This window comes from Pinus tabuliformis, chromosome 5_1, assembly GCF_031772625.1.
Source record: "Pinus tabuliformis cultivar Carrire ecotype Pingquan chromosome 5_1, CPIR1, whole genome shotgun sequence".
Lineage (NCBI taxonomy): Eukaryota > Viridiplantae > Streptophyta > Pinopsida > Pinales > Pinaceae > Pinus > Pinus tabuliformis.
Window position 1 is genome coordinate 277,678,856 of NC_142305.1, and position 13,959 is coordinate 277,692,814.

The window sequence follows — 13,959 nt, forward strand, 5'->3', positions numbered from 1 at the left end:
AACCCGGATGGATGAAACTAGATCCGGGGTCTTTAATATCGTCCGATCTTCACTCGAAGTACAAGTCGATCCATGTGAGAAATGTTTTCAAGTCGAACATGGAAAGACATCGCTTGATTACCAGTCAATGATGTAAACTGTTAACAAGTGCGAGAGGAATCACCGATAATGAAAATGATCCTCAAGGTACTGCAGTACAATTCACGTGGTGTGAATAAATGACTTGGCGTCGAACACCACGCAAAATCTTTCGGTTGAAGGTCATTGATGTAAACCTGTCGCCGGAAGTGAGAAACTTGCAATTGAGGTATGCAAGCTTCAAAGTACTGAATGGGGTGTTCCTAGACCAACTTCTTGGATAATGAGCTGATGTCGACAAGAAGTGATCCGTCATAGGAGGGCCTTAATGAATCCCACATCAATGACATGGAACGGAGCAAATGATTTTGATGGAGGTGAAAATGATCTGATGATATACGGTTTAGGGTGGCGGTCATGAAAGAATGGAGTATAATGTATGGTAGTGGGCGGGACACAGGTGGCCTTTCTGGATGACTTCTCATGAACATATCGGCGACACTGATGTGATGGATTGGCAGCATTAACCCCAAATGTGGATGGTATGGCGTGACCATGGCGATGTGACCGATAAATGAAACAACCCAACCCGACTTGGGCACGGAGCGGAAGTGTCATGTTCAAGAGCGACTTGCTACCAATAAAGATTCTTTGAGTTTTCTTCCCAATTTTTCCCCAGTCATTGCTGACCAGCACCTCTTTATTTTTTTCAAGCTTGAGGAGGATAACATATGCTTGTTCTATAATTTTCCCTTCGGGCAAACCCATCGCTATGTTTTAACGAGTCTAGCGATAGTGAAACTCGTTCTCGTCTAAAGACAAGTTTGTCGCTATTAATCTTTTTAACGAGTCTAACGACAAAGATAACTCGGTCGTTTTCATTTTTAGAGAGTCTGAAAAGGTACGTAAAGGTAAATCCAAAATTTCTTTTTCGTCATCTAATCCCTTAAGTCCGAAAAAGTATAAAACAATACAGAAGGGATGAATTTTCGATAGCTTTAACGAGCCGAACAAAACAAGCGCTCGATCTTTTTGTGTAATAATCCCTCAGGTCCAAAAAGATTAAAATCTAGAGGAGGGATAACACTTCCTGTCCCTTTAACGAGCTGGAAGGCCAAGTAATCGGCAATCTTTTCATATTTTACGAGTCAGTTGAAAAGAGCTTAAAGAAGACTCGTCTTTTGAGGAACGAGTGATAAAATGGGTAGCAGCTGATTCCAGGTAAGGTTTGGAATTTTTCCAATCACAGCAGTGTCACAAGGATGGCTAGTGAAATCACTCTTCGCAGCTGTTCCTCAAAATGGGTAAACAATCAAGTGGAGGTGAATGATCGGCCAATGAAAAAGTGGAGGTGACGGTGCAAACACGACCAAGGCTTTAATGGCTGAAGTACTACATTCACAGTGGTTATTTACCAGGGAATAGTTCATTTTTTAACGAGCTTAAACGCGAGTGAAAACATTTGCTCGGTCCGGGTTTATTTTTTAACGAGGTTGAACCTCGCGGCAACACTGCTCGATCCGGGTTTATTTTTGAACGAGCTTGAACCTCGCGGTAACACTGCTCGATCCGGGTTTATTTTTTAACGAGCTTGAACCTCGCTGTAACACTGCTCGATTAATCTAGTCATATGATAAGAATGTCTCGTATAAAAACGACAACTTTTAGAGTTTTTCCCCACATCCTTTCTTTATGCAAGTTAGGTGACGACCAATCCTACGAGTTTAAAGGGTTAGAGGTCCTAAAAATTTAAAAAAATAAATAGTCGCCCTTCACTTGCACTCCAAAAGGCTTGCATGCCCCCAGGTATAAAACAGAGTTTCAAGGTTACCCCTACTTCTTTTCGCCAAAACATTTGTTTTATCTAGAGAGGCCTACCTCTTACAGGCCACCCAAAGATTGTTCTATTCGCGGCGCAAACAAAACACTTCTTCGGCGATGTCTACCGAGATAAACAAAGGTGAGCGGCGATGCCCGCCAACTCACATAACTTTGACAAGAGAATCTTGTCCTAGAATAACCCCCTCTTCCAATCACAGACAAGGGTACAGACTAGTCATATTCTCCCGCGGAAACCTACCCTATACCCGAAGTTTTCCCACTGAAGCAGACCAGGACGCATGCCCCCTGGGTTTCAGTCATATCCCTCTGAATTACTCGCGCTCATCGGGAGGACGGACTGGGGATCGAGACATTTATTACGTGAAAATACCATTTAGGGATGGTATATGACTATTTGCTATGCGTGATCCGGGAAATGAAAGTTGGTCTACAAGCTTGACCACTCTTCCTTCGTGTGGAAAACACATTACTCTAAAGAGTGAGGAGACAATTGCTTCCATGCAATAAATATAGTCTCGTCCAAGGAGTAGGTTATAATCCAAGGGTCCTTGAACTACCATTACGTTCATGCGAACTGTCTTTCTTCTCAATGTTATTGGCACATCGGGAAGGATTCCTAAAGGTCGACTGATTCCTTTATCAAAGCCTGTCAGATTTCTCATCTCAGGCAAAAGCGATGGCGAACCAAGCGCTTTCCAAGTAGTTGAGGAAAGGATACTCACAGAAGCCCCCTCATCTATGATGGTACCAGCCATAACCATTCTATATATTTGAATGATAATTCAGAATGGTATGCTTGCTGGTAAACAGGGTCTGCCTAGTTGATTCCAGTCAAAGGAGACAACTAGGTTGCTTGGAGGTGGGACCGAATAGACGGCCGGGTACGGCTCTGACGAACTTCCTTCCTGTGGTAAAGGAATGGGTAAATTTCTCCACATGTTCGTCGAAGTCTGTGTTTATGAAGAGAATTTGGATGGCGTCATCCCTGTTCTCTTCAGTGACTTTATCATCTGAAGATAAAACTTCAGAAGGCAAGACCGGGTCAACTGCCGCCTCGACCTTTTGACTTTCGTCTGGTATGGATCCAGATGGTTTATCTTCAATGATAGGTGCTTCAGCCGACCACCTGAGCAGGCCAGCCGGATTTTCAACGAATGACGGACTCGGCAAGAGTTTTTTATATCCAGGAGGAAGTTGTAACGGTGAAACCGGACGATCATCCAAAACTCTTTCAGCTTTGTCTAAGAAGGGACAATGGTTGATGGCATGATTTCCTTCGCACAGTTTACAAGGAAATCTACATTTTCCTTTTTGTCCTGGGGCTTCACTTTCACTAGTTGATGGTGTGCTTTCAACATGATCATCAGAGGTTGATGACACCGGGTTGTGCAAACGAGGAGACCAGTCCCTTAATATCCGAGGGATGCAAGGACAATCTCTGTGAAAGTGGTCTCCTTTGAAAATGACGCATGGCGATTTAGGCCTAGTTGGTGCAGTGTGTGGATTTTCGTTAAACGACACTCGTTTTCCCCCATTCGCCTTTGGCTCCTTCTTCTTCTTCTCTTTCTTCTTCTTTTCCTTCTTCTCCTTATGAACTTGACCTTTGGCTTTACCAGCCCCATCAAGCGAAGAGGAAGGAGGAGAGGAAGAATTAGAGGAAGTAGAAGGCTGGTGGGAAACTCTGGACTCGTCTAATTGATGATTCGATTGTTCAGGAATAGTGGTGTTCTGAACGACAGAGGTTGAGAAGAGCCATATAGGCAAACCAATTGTCAGTCTTGGAGGTGACAATGTGGCCATATGGGGTGCACCAACATCTCCCCAAGAGGAGAAGGGATTAGGATTTCCACCAAGGGGAATTCCTTGGTTGGTAGGCTCCATTTTCTCAACCCAAGATCAACGTAGGAAAGGGGTATGAATATTTCGTTTAAAATAAATTTTTATACGCTTTGACACAACTTGTTTTTTCATTTTTTAAGAGTCGAGAAAAAACAAAAGATGACTCTAGTCTCCTTCGATTTTTAATGAGCCTGAAGTGACAAGTGCTCAGATGGACCTTTTTCGTTAAAGAGTCTGAAAAGGAATGAAAGGGACTGCTCTAGAGGTCTAGGTAGAGGGAGTACCAAACCAATCGCAAAACTGCAGAATATTTTTTACGGTATGGTAGTCAATCTTCCCGAATGCTGTGTTCAGTGCATTGCGATCAGTAGGGCGGCTGACACGGCTTCCTATGGATAAAGGATTTAAGCCTATAGGGGTCTCCCAAAATATACTCGACGGTACGTGGGAGCACAAGTCTGTACTGGCCCTTATCGTCTCAAAGTGGAGGAATCACCCAACCATCAGTGAGGACAACAGTTACCAGGCTTTACGACACCGGAATACGTCTCTAGCCTAGACCTCTAAATGTTGTGCGTTAAGTACCAAAGCGTTGTTAGATTCATTGAATTTATTTTAAGTTGATCTTTCTTATGAAGTTTGCCTTTTGGGTTCACCACGAGATGTAGATGTAATTCCTAAAATGCAATCTAAAGATGATAAACAAACTTTTATCTCTTTTCGACAATGAAAATCCTAGCTACTAGGGGAAAAGAAAGACACAATCTTTTCACAAAGAGCAAAGAGCACACTGTAAATGCACTTTCCTAAATCAAGCCAAATAGACTGTCTATATGCAAATGCACATGCATGTATTTGTTTTTCACTTTCTTAGTATTGATGCTAAAAAGAAAGTTGATGTACAAATCTGAATTTGTTTTCAAGCGACAAACACAAACAAGCTTCTTTTCGAAATCAAAAGGTAGAGATGATTACGACACTTTATGATTTTGAAATAAATACTCGTTTTGACACTAGAAAGTCACAAATTCAAACCAAAGGCGATAGTAAAAGCATAATCGACCATCAACAGCAAATAAACTTTCTCCTATGATCAAAGTCGACACTTGTGACAGATCTAAATCAAAGGACGACAGTACGATTATTATACTTTTGCAATGGAAAATTGTAAATGACTCAAGAAACACATAAAAACATCTACAGTTCTTTTGTACAAACGAAGCAGAATATCAGTAAGGAAAAGGGGTTTGAAACAGTCATATACTGATCACAGGCTGCAAAACTCAGAGACAAAACTGGAAAGATTGAAGCAAAGAACCTCAGTTGCACAGGGCTAGGCTGATCAGCGCACCTGTTACACAGAGAAACTGCATTGAAGTGCAGGTTTCCCTTTCGGGAAGTGCGTTGAAATGCAGAACATCTTCACAGTGCCTGCGCTGGGGCAGAAATGAGAATTCTATCCTGGTTTTGGGTCACAGTTTGCAGTTTAATCTTTGGTTTTTGGCCAAGTAAAAGCAATCAGTAATGCACAATCAGGGGTAGGTCTAAGGAGGGTCTAAGAAATATCACAAGGGCAATCAGATAGTATATGAATCAGCTGTTCAAATCATAAACAGATCCAGTGAATGGATTGAAGCAGCAGATGTCTACTTTGCATTTGCTATGGCAAATGCAGTTCAAATGCTACTTATAAGTTTATGAAATAGACAACAAGAGATACACAAACAAACTAATTAGACAATCGTCCCCAGCGGAGTCGCCATTTTGTTACCGGGAAAAGTGTCTATTTAGAACTGCTCTATCCCACTAAGGTGTGACAGCTGCCTTAGAAACAAACAGAGAAAACTACTTTTGTATCTCCTTTATGAAATATAAATAAAGAGGAATAGGAAGAACCAACCTGTGTCTTACGCTATTCCTTTGATCCAATCTCTCTCCTCTTTGACAACTTCCAGCTACCTGCTCCCTTACTTGCCTAGCTTCACCAAGTACCTGTAAGATCATAGAAGAAGAAAACTATACAAAGACATGGATTTATATTCATAAATAACTTAGGATCAGATTTAAGTTAACCATACAAATGTAACAAGCATCAATGATACAAAAGCATGGAGGAGAAACTCAAATAGTTTTTATTGATATACAAGAAGATCCAGGAGGAGTTATAACCGATGATTCCTGACCCAGCATCAACCTCCCAGCAAAGAAGCCCCTCTTCACCTCCAACAAAGCACAGATCACCCAATTCTCTGATGTTTATCTCAAAACCAACAACAATTCCTTACAATGTGCAAAATTCCAGCCTCTGGATCTCTGGGATGAGGGATCCATATATAGATGTATGCAAGGAGGATGAGTCAGCTTATGATTTGATTAGTGGCTTCTCTATGTCAGTTCTTGCTTCCACTTGGAGACTGAAAGCCTCTTACTCATCCTTGGTCGAATTCAGTGAGGCAAGTGTCATAGGAGAAGATTCTGGAAGCTTCCATTGTCTCTCCACCTCGTGGAATGGCACTGCCATTTGTCATTTCCCACTCAACGCACCCTGGTAGTGCATTTAGGTGCGTTGCAACGCACCTAGCCAGTGGATTTAGGTGCTATGCAATGCACTTAGCTAGTGGAGCAGCTGAAATGATCCTGTTTTGACTTATTCTGAGCAGTTTCTGGTGGAGAACTTCTGGGAGAAGCTGTAATTTGTTGACCTTGTTCCTTTAGGGGTTGGAACAACACTTTTAGGGACTTAGGAGCCCTTGGTTTATGGAAATTTCATGCTTGGAGCTGCAAGGAAAAAAAATGTGTATAACAACTGCCTAGCTCCCATACTTGTGGTCCATGCTCTAATTTCCTTTCCATCAGTTTCCAAAGGGATGGGCTATTGTTGTCGAACCCTTGACTGATAAAGTTGCCTAGTTTTAGGGTGTGTGATTTATCCATTTGAAGTAACTTAGTTAGAGACAAGCATCCATTTACTCTTGTATTTTTGTTAAACACTGTACTACTAGCATTACTCTAACAAATAGCCTCATATTGAGTCACTCTTTGAAATAACAAAATGCTCCCGGATTGACATATTAATGTGAGGTAATTAGAGGTGAAAGAGACCCCTTTTATAGCTCTACATTTATGAGAAGGAAATGTTGGAAATACTACATGCACTTAAAAAATGGTGACCTTACCTAATGGGAAGACTCTTCGAGAATGAGGATGTGGAAGCATTGTTTTGTGCTATTTCTATTATCCAACCAGATTCGATAAATGAAGCAAGGGATGAATGGAAGAAGGATGAATAAGTATGGCCACTTATTCAAAAGTTGCAAAAGAGCCCAATTCAAACAATATTTCCAGAAATTGAAGAGGAAGGAAAAATCATATTGGAACCTGGAGCAGTCACAAAAACAAGAACCCGACAGCTACGAAATCGATCAATTTCAAAGTATCTCATCAAGTGGAAGAACTTAACCGTTGGATATTCCACATCAGAGGACAAGAATTTTATACAGAAGCATCAAGAACTACTCAAGCATTGAGGACAATGCTTTTTGAAGGAGAGGGGCATGTTAGGCCCCTATACTACTAGTGGAACCCCTTATTGTTATTAGTACAACCCACTTATTATATTGATGTACCCATGTAGTGCCCATATTGTTACTATTGTGCCCCATAGAAGCCCACTATTGTTATTATTGTGCCCTTACATTATTATTGTTATGTCGGCTCTAATTATGTTATGACCCCTTAGACTCCTATATATAGAAAGGAGGTCTTTTCATTTGTATCATCCAAGAATTGTTCATTTATGTAATGTAAAGGAGGTTTCCCCCTCGAAGAGGATGAATTTTAAGGCGGTGATCTATCTTTTCTATCTTTTTCTTGAAGTTGGTTTCATAACAGTGTCGATTTGGGTTTGCCACCCAAGCCAAGAAAATTGATTGCTACAAAATTTCTATGGGACTTGGAGGAAATAACTGGCGATGATCCATGCTAACAAAATGTACGGAAATATTCTTCATCTTTTCTAATGTAGAAGATACCATATTATAGGTTTCCACCATGGCCACTTCTCCGAAATTACTTGGAGGCGGGAGGGAAAAAGTACCCATTAAGGCAGGGTCTTTCAGGAGGCCTACTCTGACATTTTGAAGTGATTGAGAGCTTCCATGGATCATTGGAATGCTTCTCGTAGCTTGTGAACTATTGGGGAAAAATGTTAGTTGTTAAATGATTGTAATTCCGCCTTGGAAGGCAAATGCAATATTTCTAAAATATGTTGACACAATAGTAGCCATTGCATAAATCGAGGGCCTTCCCAGTAGGATATTGTAATCGAGGTTTCCATCGATAAATTCAACTTCAATTTCTACTATCCTACCCCCCAGTTCAACTTGCAAGTTACTTAATATCCCATAGGGCATGTATGTTCTTCCATCGAACACTTTTAATGTTGTTGATGATTGCGACAAGGGTGGCGAGCCTAAATTTTTCCAGCAACTCATTGACATAATACTGGTAGATGCCCCCTCATCAATGATTATTCTATGAACAGTTTTGTTGAGGGCTTTTACCTGTATAAGGAAAGTGAGTTGGGTCGGCAACTAAGGTTCATATCCTTTGTGGTTAAAGGCCACAAGATTTGAATCCATTTGGTCAATCCCACCTATTGCTGATAATAAAGCTTGCTTTTGGGAGGGGCAATTTTGTATTACTTCAAGTGTCAACATAGCAGATGGCGATTAAGCTAAATCCTCTACTATATTATAATTCTATGCTGCTCGAGCATGAGGATTAAATGTTGATTTATGTACTACTCCCTTTGACGGCTTTATTGTTAGTTCATGAATGATGGGTCGCACAACTTCTGATGAAGTTGTCGTCGAACTACTGGGTTGATTTGTAGCCTTGTTGTTTGACATCTGTGGATTCCCATAATCTTTATTACTCGTCGATATGAAAGCATCATTTTGCTACTTTGATACAGATAACACAAGCACTTGGGATGCGGAAGCATGATCGATAGCAACCAGATTAGTTTCTAGGTTTGGAAACGGATTAGTCAATACTGCTAAGGTGCTCGAATTTTTTAAAAATTTCTTGTCCTCAGCTCGATGCAGAAAATCTTTTGTATAATGGTCTTCACTGCATATGAAACATGGCTGATTAGGTTTCTTTTGCCCAGTAGGGTTTTTAGAAGATTTTTCAGGACTTGAATCTTCCTGTTTCTTCTTTTTGTTTTTCCCTTTTCTCTTGCCCCCTGGTTGCTTCGGTTCTTTGCCTTTGTTGGATGACATGGCATTAACCTATGAGGCAGGAAGTTTGTCATTTTCATTTTTCCTAGAAACTACAATGGCTTTACCATTTTGAGCCTTCGCGATCTGCATAATTGAGGTACCAATCACACCATCGCCAGCATGAGAGTCCCTGTTTGATTTAGGAGGGGGAGGAATGGAAAATTCAGGTCTAGGAGCATCAGGAATTTTGTCATAAAGCGTGCCAGACTGAGTATAGATCAAGTCTAAATATTTTGCACGAGCAATGACTTTCTTTTCAATGAGAACTCCTTTCGCCACATCTTCAGTATAGAAGGTAATAATGACTTAATAAACCACTCAGCTAGAAGCTGATTGGGAACATAGGTCTTTACCATTCGACCAAGACGTCGCCACTCATGAGTATGATCAGATTTGTGAGTGGCTGTTGTCTGTTTAAAGTTGGTAAGGAGTTATTTTCCGATTTCGTACCTTATGGGTAACTGAAAATGGGTTAAAAAGGTAGTGGCAAGGATGTTGAAGTTGTCTAATGAAGCTCTAGGAAATTCAATGTACCATTTCGCTGCCAGACTAGTTAGCGTTCGCTGAAAAAGGCGAAGCCTAATCGAATCATCATTGAGGGGGTTGGATGAACACCACAAATGAAAGGTCATTACATGATTCGATGGATCTTCACCCAGATTTTCATTGAATTTAGGAATATCTGATGGAAGTTTATCAGGAATCGCTGGCCACCAAGGTGTGTAATCAATTGGATCATTGGTTAACCGGTTCAAATTTGGTAATTCTAGAGTCGCTACAAAGGGAAACTGTTGATTCATGTTTGGAGAAGCGTACCCAGGTGTTGATGCCTCGACAATCGCTCCAACAACATCAGGGAAAACCACCCGGTCCGAACCTTAAAGGCAGCTCCTTTTCCGTCTGGTGTGGTGGCTCCGACTGTAAATAATGGGACCAGTTTCCGAATGATTGATAAATAGCATGGATAAGTGGCTGATTCTCTAATATAATGATAATGGATGAATGATTTAATCTAATAAATTCAAATCATAAACAATTATCCTATCTCGGGAAATTTCTACTTTAGTGTAACGTTTGATGATATTTATCTACAAACAGGTATATAGATGACTCTATTGGTAAACAAAGACATTTATTCATATGATAATTACTTTGTTCAAGTAGTTCAACAAAGTAATCATGAAAACATTATTACACTATTTTTCATATATATCATTGACATAGATATGATTGAAAGAATAACACTCTTTAAACATTCAATAGTGATAAGCATAAGGACTGCTGTTAAAACACACATATATATATATATATATCCAATGATAGAAAGATTAAATAAATGTCGATTCACATGAAAGAATGAAGCAAGAGCATAGATAATAGTACCATATGTTATTTGGATCACTCCAGATATCAATCGCATTCAAATTCCTGCTTCTAACTTAGAAACGCTTCCACAACAAGGCAATAGTGCACATCTCAACAAAGCTTTCTTTGTTAAAATTCAGATTACTGGCCCAGTCTTTATAAAAAATATATCAGAAGCACAATAGTGTGACTTACTAATTTGAGTTTATACAAAAATTGAGGACCCTTTCTAAAGACAATGAAAGGATCTATAAATTCTATCTAGGCTAACTAATTACGAAATAAAAGTGCTATTAGGTGGTACAACTAAATCATGAGAATCTCCTTGAAATAGGCTTGTTTGCAGTCGGTAGCATGATTCACTGTTTCAGATGATCTTCCTTTGGCTTGAGCTGGGAGATAACAAGCATGGGTTGCAATTCTAGAGGGTGACTCAGACGAGAATGCAGTTGGGATGAGTATGTGTCATCATGGATTTTGGGGATCATGTAACCCATTGCATCGGTTAAACATTTGAGTGCTTCCCTTTGACTGTATGGTTTTACTAAGAAAAACCAAAATGTATCCCAAGTTAAACTTTGGATGCCGGTGATTAATCTTCCATTTTTCCCCAATTCTTGATAGCATGTTTGTTCCAATGCTTTGGCTGACGGAAATTTACCCAATGATTCATGTTTTTGCTTTGCTAGATTCTATCTCCATTACTTAATTGGGGCCGATTCAGTCTCGTTCTCCTATGAAAATTTACATAAGCTTCTCTCATGCACGGATCACCCTACAAATGACCCTCCATGTGCTTTAAATAGAATTCATGGACCAATCGGGTGTCAAGCCATGGATCAAGTGTCGGTAATACCGAGGAGAGAATGAATCGTCAGATCACTACATATCGTGACCGTCGGATTGTAAGTTACAAAATGTACAACGGTAAAGAAACACACTTTACCTAACTCTATACCTAACTCTATACTAGACCAAGTTGTACTTGACTATTTCCTATGTGTCGGAATATCCTAACATCCCCCCTTAAGAACAACTTGGGATAGGATTGAAGGATTTAAAAATATGACACAATAGGAGAAGGAAGGAGGCACTAGAGCCTATCCCCCTTAGTGACAACTTCCTGAACTCCAACCATAAATCGAAGTTTAGTGAACTTCGCCTCTGTGAGAGCCTTTGTGAAGATGTCTGCAACTTGATCATCTGTTGAACAATATTGCACTTCAAGAACATGGTCGTGAATGAGCTTTCTGATGAAGTGCATGTGCAGTTCAATGTGTTTGCTGCGCTGATGTTGAACTGGATCTTTGCATAGCTGAATGGCACTTTGATTATCACACCAAAGTGTAGTCGGACGCTGCTGCTGAAAGCCAAATTCTGACAGGATCTGACGAAGCCACAAGGCTTCCTTACTAGCTTCTACGGCACCACGATACTCTGCTTCTGCTGATGAAAGAGAAATGGTAGCTTGTTTCTTACAAGCCCATGTAATAGGTCCTGAACCAAGAGTGAACACATAACCAGTAGTAGACTTCCGATCATCCGGGTCACCAGCCCAATCAGAATCAGTGAAACCAACTAATAGAGGAGCTGCTTCGGCACTGTAATGAATCCCAAACTGAACTGTACCTCGAACATAACGAAGTATTCTTTTAGCTGCTTTCGAATGACTTTCACGGGGGTTTTGCATAAACCGAGCAACAAGGCCAACAGCAAAGGAAAGGTCAGGACGAGTATGGGTTAAATACAAGAGTTTTCCTACAAGTTGACGGTATAATGTAGCATCAACTTCAGGAGAAGTACAAGTGACTGAAAGTTTGACTCCAGAATGAAAGGGAGAAGGGGCTGGCTTACAGTCTTCCATGTGAAAATGATGTAGAATATCACAAGCATACTTGGACTGGGAAAGTGAAATACCCTCCTTGGATTGCAAGACTTGAAGACCGAGAAAATAGTGTAAGTGTCCTAAGTCTGTCATTTCAAATTTCTTTTTAAGGCTGGACTTCACATGGTTTATAAGGTGGGGATCACTACCAGTAAGGATAAGATCATCAACATAAAGAACAAGGATGAGAAGAGAGGTGCCCACTTTCTTGGTGTATACAGTATTGTCAGAATGACACCTAGAAAAGCCAGATTCTAAAAGAAAGCTATCCATTTTGGCATACCAAGCCCGAGGAGCTTGCTTGAGACCATAAAGAGATTTCTTAAGTCGACATACAAGGCTGGAGTCTGTTTGTATGAAGCTAATGGGTTGTTCCATATAGATTTCTTCATGCAAGTCTCCATGCAAGAAGGCAGATTTAACATCCATCTAATGGACTTCCCATTTGAACGAGGCAGCAAGGGAAAGAATAAGGCGGATAGAGTTCATTTTGGCAACAGGGGAGAAGGTTTCAGTGTAGTCAATGCCTTCAACCTGTGAAAAACCCTTAGCAACAAGACGAGCTTTATGTTTATCAACTTTCCCATCTGGTCCATACTTGGTTCTGTAAACCCATTTGCATCTAACAAGTTTTCGTCCCTTTGGTAGAGGAACAAGATCCCATGTATCATTTGCCAACAATGAATGATATTCTTCATTCATAGCTGCTTCCCAATCTGGATGTCCTGAAGCTTCTGCAAAAGTGTCAGGATCAGAATTCACTGGAGCTTGATCCAGTAAAGAAGAGGCTCTTTCAAACTGAGAATGTGTACGGCGCTGATCTGTAGGATCACCGACAAGATCACCTACTGCATCCCGAGTAGTACGGACCCATATTGGAAGCTGAGGAGGTGAAGGAGGATCCTGAGAAGGTGGGGGAGGATTGTCATCCTCACTTTCATCATCTGAAGAAGAAATGTTTTCAAAAGTAGAAGAGATAGAGAGAGGTGGCACATCCGCCGGACTAGGCTCGCAGGCCGATATATTTTCATCAAATTTTACATCTCTTCTAATGATAACATTTTTGGACTTAAATGGAATAAGTCTATAGCCTTTTAAATCTTCAGAATATCCAACAAAAGTACATTTTTCACTCTTAGGTTCTAAAGCTTTATGCTTTTCATCTGGAATATGGGCCCATGCTTCACTTCCAAAAACATGAAAGTGACTTACATCTAGTTTAATTGAACTCCATGCTTCTTCTGGAGTGATATTATTTAGAACCTTAGTAGGAGTACGATTTATTATATAATTTTCACAGTTAATTGCTTCTACCCAAAAACTAAGACTAAGTCCTTTAGATTGTAGCATACAATTAGCCATTTCCTTTAAGGTGCGATTCTTCCTTTCAGCTACACCATTTTTTTGTGGAGTGTATGGAACAGTATGTTGCATTTGAATTCCATTCTTAGTGCAAAGGTTGATGAATGTGTTTTTAACATATTCTCCACCATTATCAGATCTTAGCTTAAGAATTTGATGTCCAGATTGTTTTTCAACAAAGGCTTTGAAGGCCAAAAATGTGTTAGATACTTCGCTCTTGAGTTTTAAGAAGTATACCCAAGTGCGTCTGGAGAAATCATCAATGAAAGTTAAGAAATACTTGCAGCCAGAGAATGAAGCAAC